The sequence below is a fragment of the Fragaria vesca genome, linkage group LG3 (assembly GCF_000184155.1).
Source record: "Fragaria vesca subsp. vesca linkage group LG3, FraVesHawaii_1.0, whole genome shotgun sequence".
Classification (NCBI taxonomy): domain Eukaryota; kingdom Viridiplantae; phylum Streptophyta; class Magnoliopsida; order Rosales; family Rosaceae; genus Fragaria; species Fragaria vesca.
In genome coordinates, this window is record NC_020493.1 from 15,982,658 (window position 1) to 15,988,657 (window position 6,000).

The following is a 6,000-nucleotide window of genomic DNA, read 5'->3' on the forward strand; positions in this document are numbered from 1 at the left end:
AAATGAAGGCATGTTGTGAGTGTTTGATTTGTGCAACAGGGAGTCCCAGACAAAATAGAGCAGCCGCCTTGTTCGTCTGGTATTAGATCTGGATGAAAGAAACAAGGGCAATGATCCAAAACTGAGGTAATGTAATATAAGGCTCCAAAAACTGTGTTATAACTTATGAATGGAACCCCTCCCCCTGCATTGTTTATTTTCTTGCAATTCTTGTTTTCTGGTACAAATATTATCTTGAATTTAACTATGAGTCTTTCTTTGCCGGCTGCCCCTTGTACAATTCTGTTTTCGGCAGTCAGTGCCGGCTGCCCCTGGCCAGGCTCTATGCTAGTGACTAATTACTATGTGCTTAACATCTCTTCCCATATTTTGAACTTAAAATGACAGTAAACTCTATTAATGATCAGATAGATCTAGTAAAACATGGTAGCGTAGTACTTTAGAGCATAAACTGAAACATTAAGAATCATTGTGCTACAAACTTACATCTTTATCACAGCATAAAACATGCATCCTAATGTAGCTATTTTACCTTATAATAGCCCATTTCCGGCACACAGTACGTGTTGGGGTGGGAATGACATAGTACCAAAATAGTCCTATATAACCATAGGTTGTAAAGGCGCAAGGGGAACTAAAACAACTAGATCACCACTTGAAATATGGTAAGCAGATGGTGAGATCAAATCCTTCAATCCAGGACGTATACTTGCAGCACCTGAAAGTTTTTGGTCATTTAGTATGTGCACTCTGAAGAATACAAGGAAATAAATATATGCACACAACAGCAAACTATGTTGAGGGTGGTACTCCAGTAAGAGGAGGAACGACAAATTGAGAAATGACTTGTTTAGCTCAAACCTCAAAGTATAACAACCTCAGCTCTTCACTATCCTTGACTATCTTGCTAGTTTGGGAGAAGATTTTGACATCAGTGATGATAGCTAGGTCCATCAGAAGTCAACAGAAGTAGCATAAGATACTTTGATATGTTCAAGTATGATTAGGTTGATATTGATAACATTTTCAGCAGTAAAAACCGGTGTTTTATTTTCCAGCTTCGCTTTTCAGACCACCAGTAGCCGTGGCTGACGACGAGCTTCTATGATACACCTGAAAATAGAGTTATGCTCTTTGCTGTTTCTCCATGTGTGTGTATAATTGTATACTGGTTTTGAATTTGTCTGAAATTATATATTGTGGTGATTTTACCCGAACATCCTGGGCAAAAGCTTAATTTCTACAAACTCATTTTGGAAGGAATTCTGTGACTATGTTTTGCTTTTTGTTGTCCATGGTTCCAGAAACTTTAAAGCTTGCAATTATTGAAGGTCCCATTTAACATTTTTGCCAGCCAGAATATCCTAAATTCCTAATGCAGTTTTGTATCGAAAAATTGGACTATTATCTTTTAGATCAGCAAAAGATTCAATGAGAATAAATCATCAGAAAGCAAATAAAAATAAATAGTTCTCAGTACAAAACTCCATAGACTCACTTTGGTGCCACTTTGAGAAATGGTCCGGTACATGCTGACTTTGTTGAGTCAATGATTAAACACTACTAAGTACTAACAGTTAAGGGAAGGAGAAGATCACGCAGAAAGTTATTGTTCTCAAACGTGCATATTTATATTTTCATCTTGTTTTCTTTTTCAAGAAAAAAAAAAACAAATTCACATCATGCAGATTATATGAACCAGAAATTCAAGTGACTAACCCTCCTAATTCCTTTTTTTTTTTTGTTGAGAACTTCCTAATTCTTTTATTTTGGTACAAAACTTTGGGCAGGCTACTTCAATTTCTCCAGATGCTTCAACAAGTATTTTTGACGAACTGAGATTTCATATTCCCGATGTGGGATTTATATCTCAACACGCCCCCGCACGTGTGTCGAATTTTTAAGTCTAACACGTGGACAACATTTGGGGTTGACGTGGAGTTCGTGTGGCCATTGGGTTTCACACGTGGACATGAGTAACTCGCTCTGATACCATGATAAAGTAGTTTGAGGTTCACATCCAAAACCAATTGGCAATGGATGAAGTAGCCCAAACCCTTATAAACCCACAAGCAAAATCTCATATTCCGATGTGGGATTTATATCTCAACACCTTTTCATCAAAGCCAAATTCAACTGCAAGTCCCCAAAAGTTTTATATGATTCTCTAAAAATTAAAGTTAACAGACTCCTAAACATCCTCAGCTGGTTTTTTCATCATATAATGTATGGCATTCGAATTCAACCAAGATATTTGAATTGCTCAATATACAACAAGGTATATAGAAAATATTGACATATGAAGAACTTGACTTGGGGGACAGGGATGAGATGTATATGCCTGCCCATAATAGTATAGTAGGTACTAATTAGATCCAAGTTTGTTTAGTACAGAACTACATTGATGGTCTTTGTTCCTAGGATGATTTTTATCAAAGAGAATTTGATGAATGAAATAAATAGATTAATGATCAAATTTATGATCTCTTATAGGCATATATATATAGAACAACAAGAAGACCAACTATTTCCTTTTCTTTCTGCATGAACTTTATTCTAACCTGGGTCTGCTATCCATTATTTCCATTTTTGTTCTAAACATGAATACATGCACCTTGGTGAATGATACTGTTAAACAACCGGCCATGACCATTCCACATCGGATCAAGCAGCAAGTTGAGCCATCTACAAAAATGGTCTGGTTTTGCTTAAAATTCCATTGCAGTTTTAGCTTAAAGCAGTGAAAGCTATAGGTAGAAAGGTGAGATCGGTAGACAAGCGTCGAACCGAATTTGAAGGTGATAAGTGAGATAAATCTTTAAGTTTTCTGAAATATTATTGAATTATTGAATACCTAATACAACATAGAGGGCGTCTTATATAGGCTCTAACCCATGAATAAATCCTATTTAGAATAGTACTAGGAAATAACAAAACCTATTTGAACTAGAAATCCTTATAGAATCATAAATCATAATCCTAAGAATAATAAGAAATTTAAACTTGCTTATTACGTTGATTTTCCAGCTGCTCCTCGAACTCTTCTGCAAGTCGTTCTACATCATATCTCAAGCCACATCCTCAGATCACTCCATAACTACTATGGAAATTGATAAACAAACACTTCAGTGATTTGATGAGGAGACTGGAAACAAAAGGTGCCTCGTGTCATTTTGCTTCAAGCTGGTAATAGTTCAAGGAGGAGCTCCTCAAAGGACCGAAGAAGTTTGATTGTAAGGAAGACTGCTTTCAGTAGAAAATAAGGATTCAATATGGTTTGGTATGCTTCAATGTATTATTCTTCTCCATATATAAGGTTTATATAGAGATACAATTGTAGTGCTAATAGGAAAATATTTCCTACACCTATACATAATATTTAACCTACACATACAAAAAAGTAAATATATTCAAAATATTCTACACTCCCCCTCAAGTTGGTGCATAGATATAGATCATGCCCAACTTGCCAACTGAGTTGTCAAACACTTTCCTTGGCACTTTTGTGAGAACATCTGCTAATTGATCTTCCGTATACACGAAAGGAAAACAAATGATTTTCCTGTCCAAGTTTTCCTTAATGAAATGCAGATCTACCTCCACATGTTTTGTCCGGTCATGCTGAACAGGATTATGAGCAATTTCAATAGCAAACGTGCTATCACAATGCAAGCAGTCCATGGGTTTCTTGAGTTTGAAACCCAATTCTTTCAATACATTACGAATCCACAACATCTCACAAACTCCATGTGCCATACCTCGAAACTCTGCTTCAGCACTTGATTTTGCAACGACTTTTTGTTTCTTACTACGCCAAGTTACAAGGTTTCCTCCAACAAATGTAAAATACCCAGATGTAGACCGTCTGTCAGTCTTATCACCAGCCCAATCAGCATCTGTGTACCCTACAACTTCTGATTCACCCTTCTTTTCAAATAACAAGCCTTTTCCAGGTGCCATCTTAAGATACTTTAAATACGATACACTGCATCCATATGCTCTTCGCTGGGACAATACATAAATTGACTAACCACACTCACAGCATAAGCAATATCAGGTTTAGTATGAGAAAGATAAATAAGTCTCCCTACTAGACGTTGGTACCTTCTTTTATCAGTTGGAACTTGATTCGGATAGATGGCAAGGTTGTGATTCATCTCAATTGGTGTCTCAACAGGCTTGCAGTCAAGCATTCCGGTCTCAGCTAACAAGTCAAGTACATATTTTCACTGGGATAAAGAAATCCCCGTCTTTGACCTTGCAACTTCAATTCCGAGAAAATACTTCAACTGTCCAAGGTCCTTCATCTCAAACTCCTTTGAAAGGTACTTCTGTAGAGCCTTCATCTCCTTTGGGTCATCTCCTGTAACAATCATATCATCAACTTACACAATCAGAGCGGTGATCTTCCCCTGACTACGTTTGATAAACAAAGTGTGATATGAGTTGTTTTGTCGATAACCAAATGTCTTCATTGATTTGGAGAATCTCCCAAACCAAGCTCTAGGAGACTGCTTCAAACCATACAAAGACTTCTTCAGCTTATAAGTCCTCTGAAAGGAAAGATGTTCTTCAGTCCTACTCTGTACTTCAATCATAAACTTCTTTTTGCTGTCTTTTCTTCAGAAATTCAATCATAAAGTTGTACAAAAGACTCGAAGATACGAGCTGAATAGACTACTCTGTAAGATTTGAGCACCTGATTTCAGGTGAGTTCTTGTTTCAAAAGTATGTAGGAAGTGTAGATAGTGAAACTGACAGTCTAGCAAACATTACATGCAAGACTGTCAATTTCAACAAGTTCCTTTTCGTGTAACATTGAACATCACTGTCCTTGAACAATATTAGTAATGCATTTCTGACTCTGGTGTGATAATTTTCTTCCAGTTTCACGCAACAGAACTTAGGAAATAGCCAAGAGATACCATTAGTCTTGCCTCCAAAACTATCCAAAGTAGAATTTTCTGCTTGTGAGTTGTAACACTTGAAAGAATTGTCATTTATAAACATTCTTCTACTCTACTCCAAACTATTCTTGTCGAGCCACCACCAGCAGTAGTTGATGAGCTTCAAATCCAAACTGCTAAGAGGCTATGATACTGGTTTGCTTTTAAAATCATAGCTATTGTCACTACTAGAAAAAAGTTCTTAGGTGACAAAAAAAATTTTGCATCACCTAAGAGCTTCTGTCGTCATGTAAACACTAAAATGACAAAAATTTCGTCACCTAAAGGTCTTCATCTAAGGCCGATGGTTAGAGCACTCAGGTGACGAAAATATGAATTTCGTCATCTTAGTAATGACTAAGATGACGAAAGATTTTTTGTCACCAAGATACTTAGATGACGAAAATTATTTCGTCGTCAAAACACTGTGCATTTTTATATTATGGTCACTTTGCCTAACATGATTGGACAGATAGCCTAATCTATGTGATTTGGTTCGCTATCAACTTCACTAATCTAAATATGGCAAACCAATTTCAAACGGAGACAATGGAAAGTTATACTTTTTGACTTATCCATGGTTCAAGAAAAGAAACAACTACTTGCTATGATTGAAGGTCCCTTTTAACAATTTGCCTGCCACAATATCATCAGTGTTCCAGAACAGCCCAAAATTCAAAATTTTCGAACACTAAAATGATACAAATGAACCTCAAGCAAATCAAATGAATGAAATGCCTATGGAGATGTTCAGACATAAACAACCCCATATTGTGCCCATCTTAAGCAAGACTCTTCCCATATAAAGAATGCCCTGCATTCACCATAAGTTGCTACGGTGTGAAATCGCCAACATTTCTGTTCTGCCTAGGAGAGGAGACACAAGGGAGAGTAACTTTCACCAGGAATTCTTACGGCTCGTTTTTTACAGTTTTAGGAGAGGTAAATTAATTGGTACATGAAGAATTGATATGTGCAATAATGGTTCTCAAAGTTACTGTCCTAACAGAAAGGGAATCTTGGTTTCCATAGAAGGTCCTGGACATGCCTACTA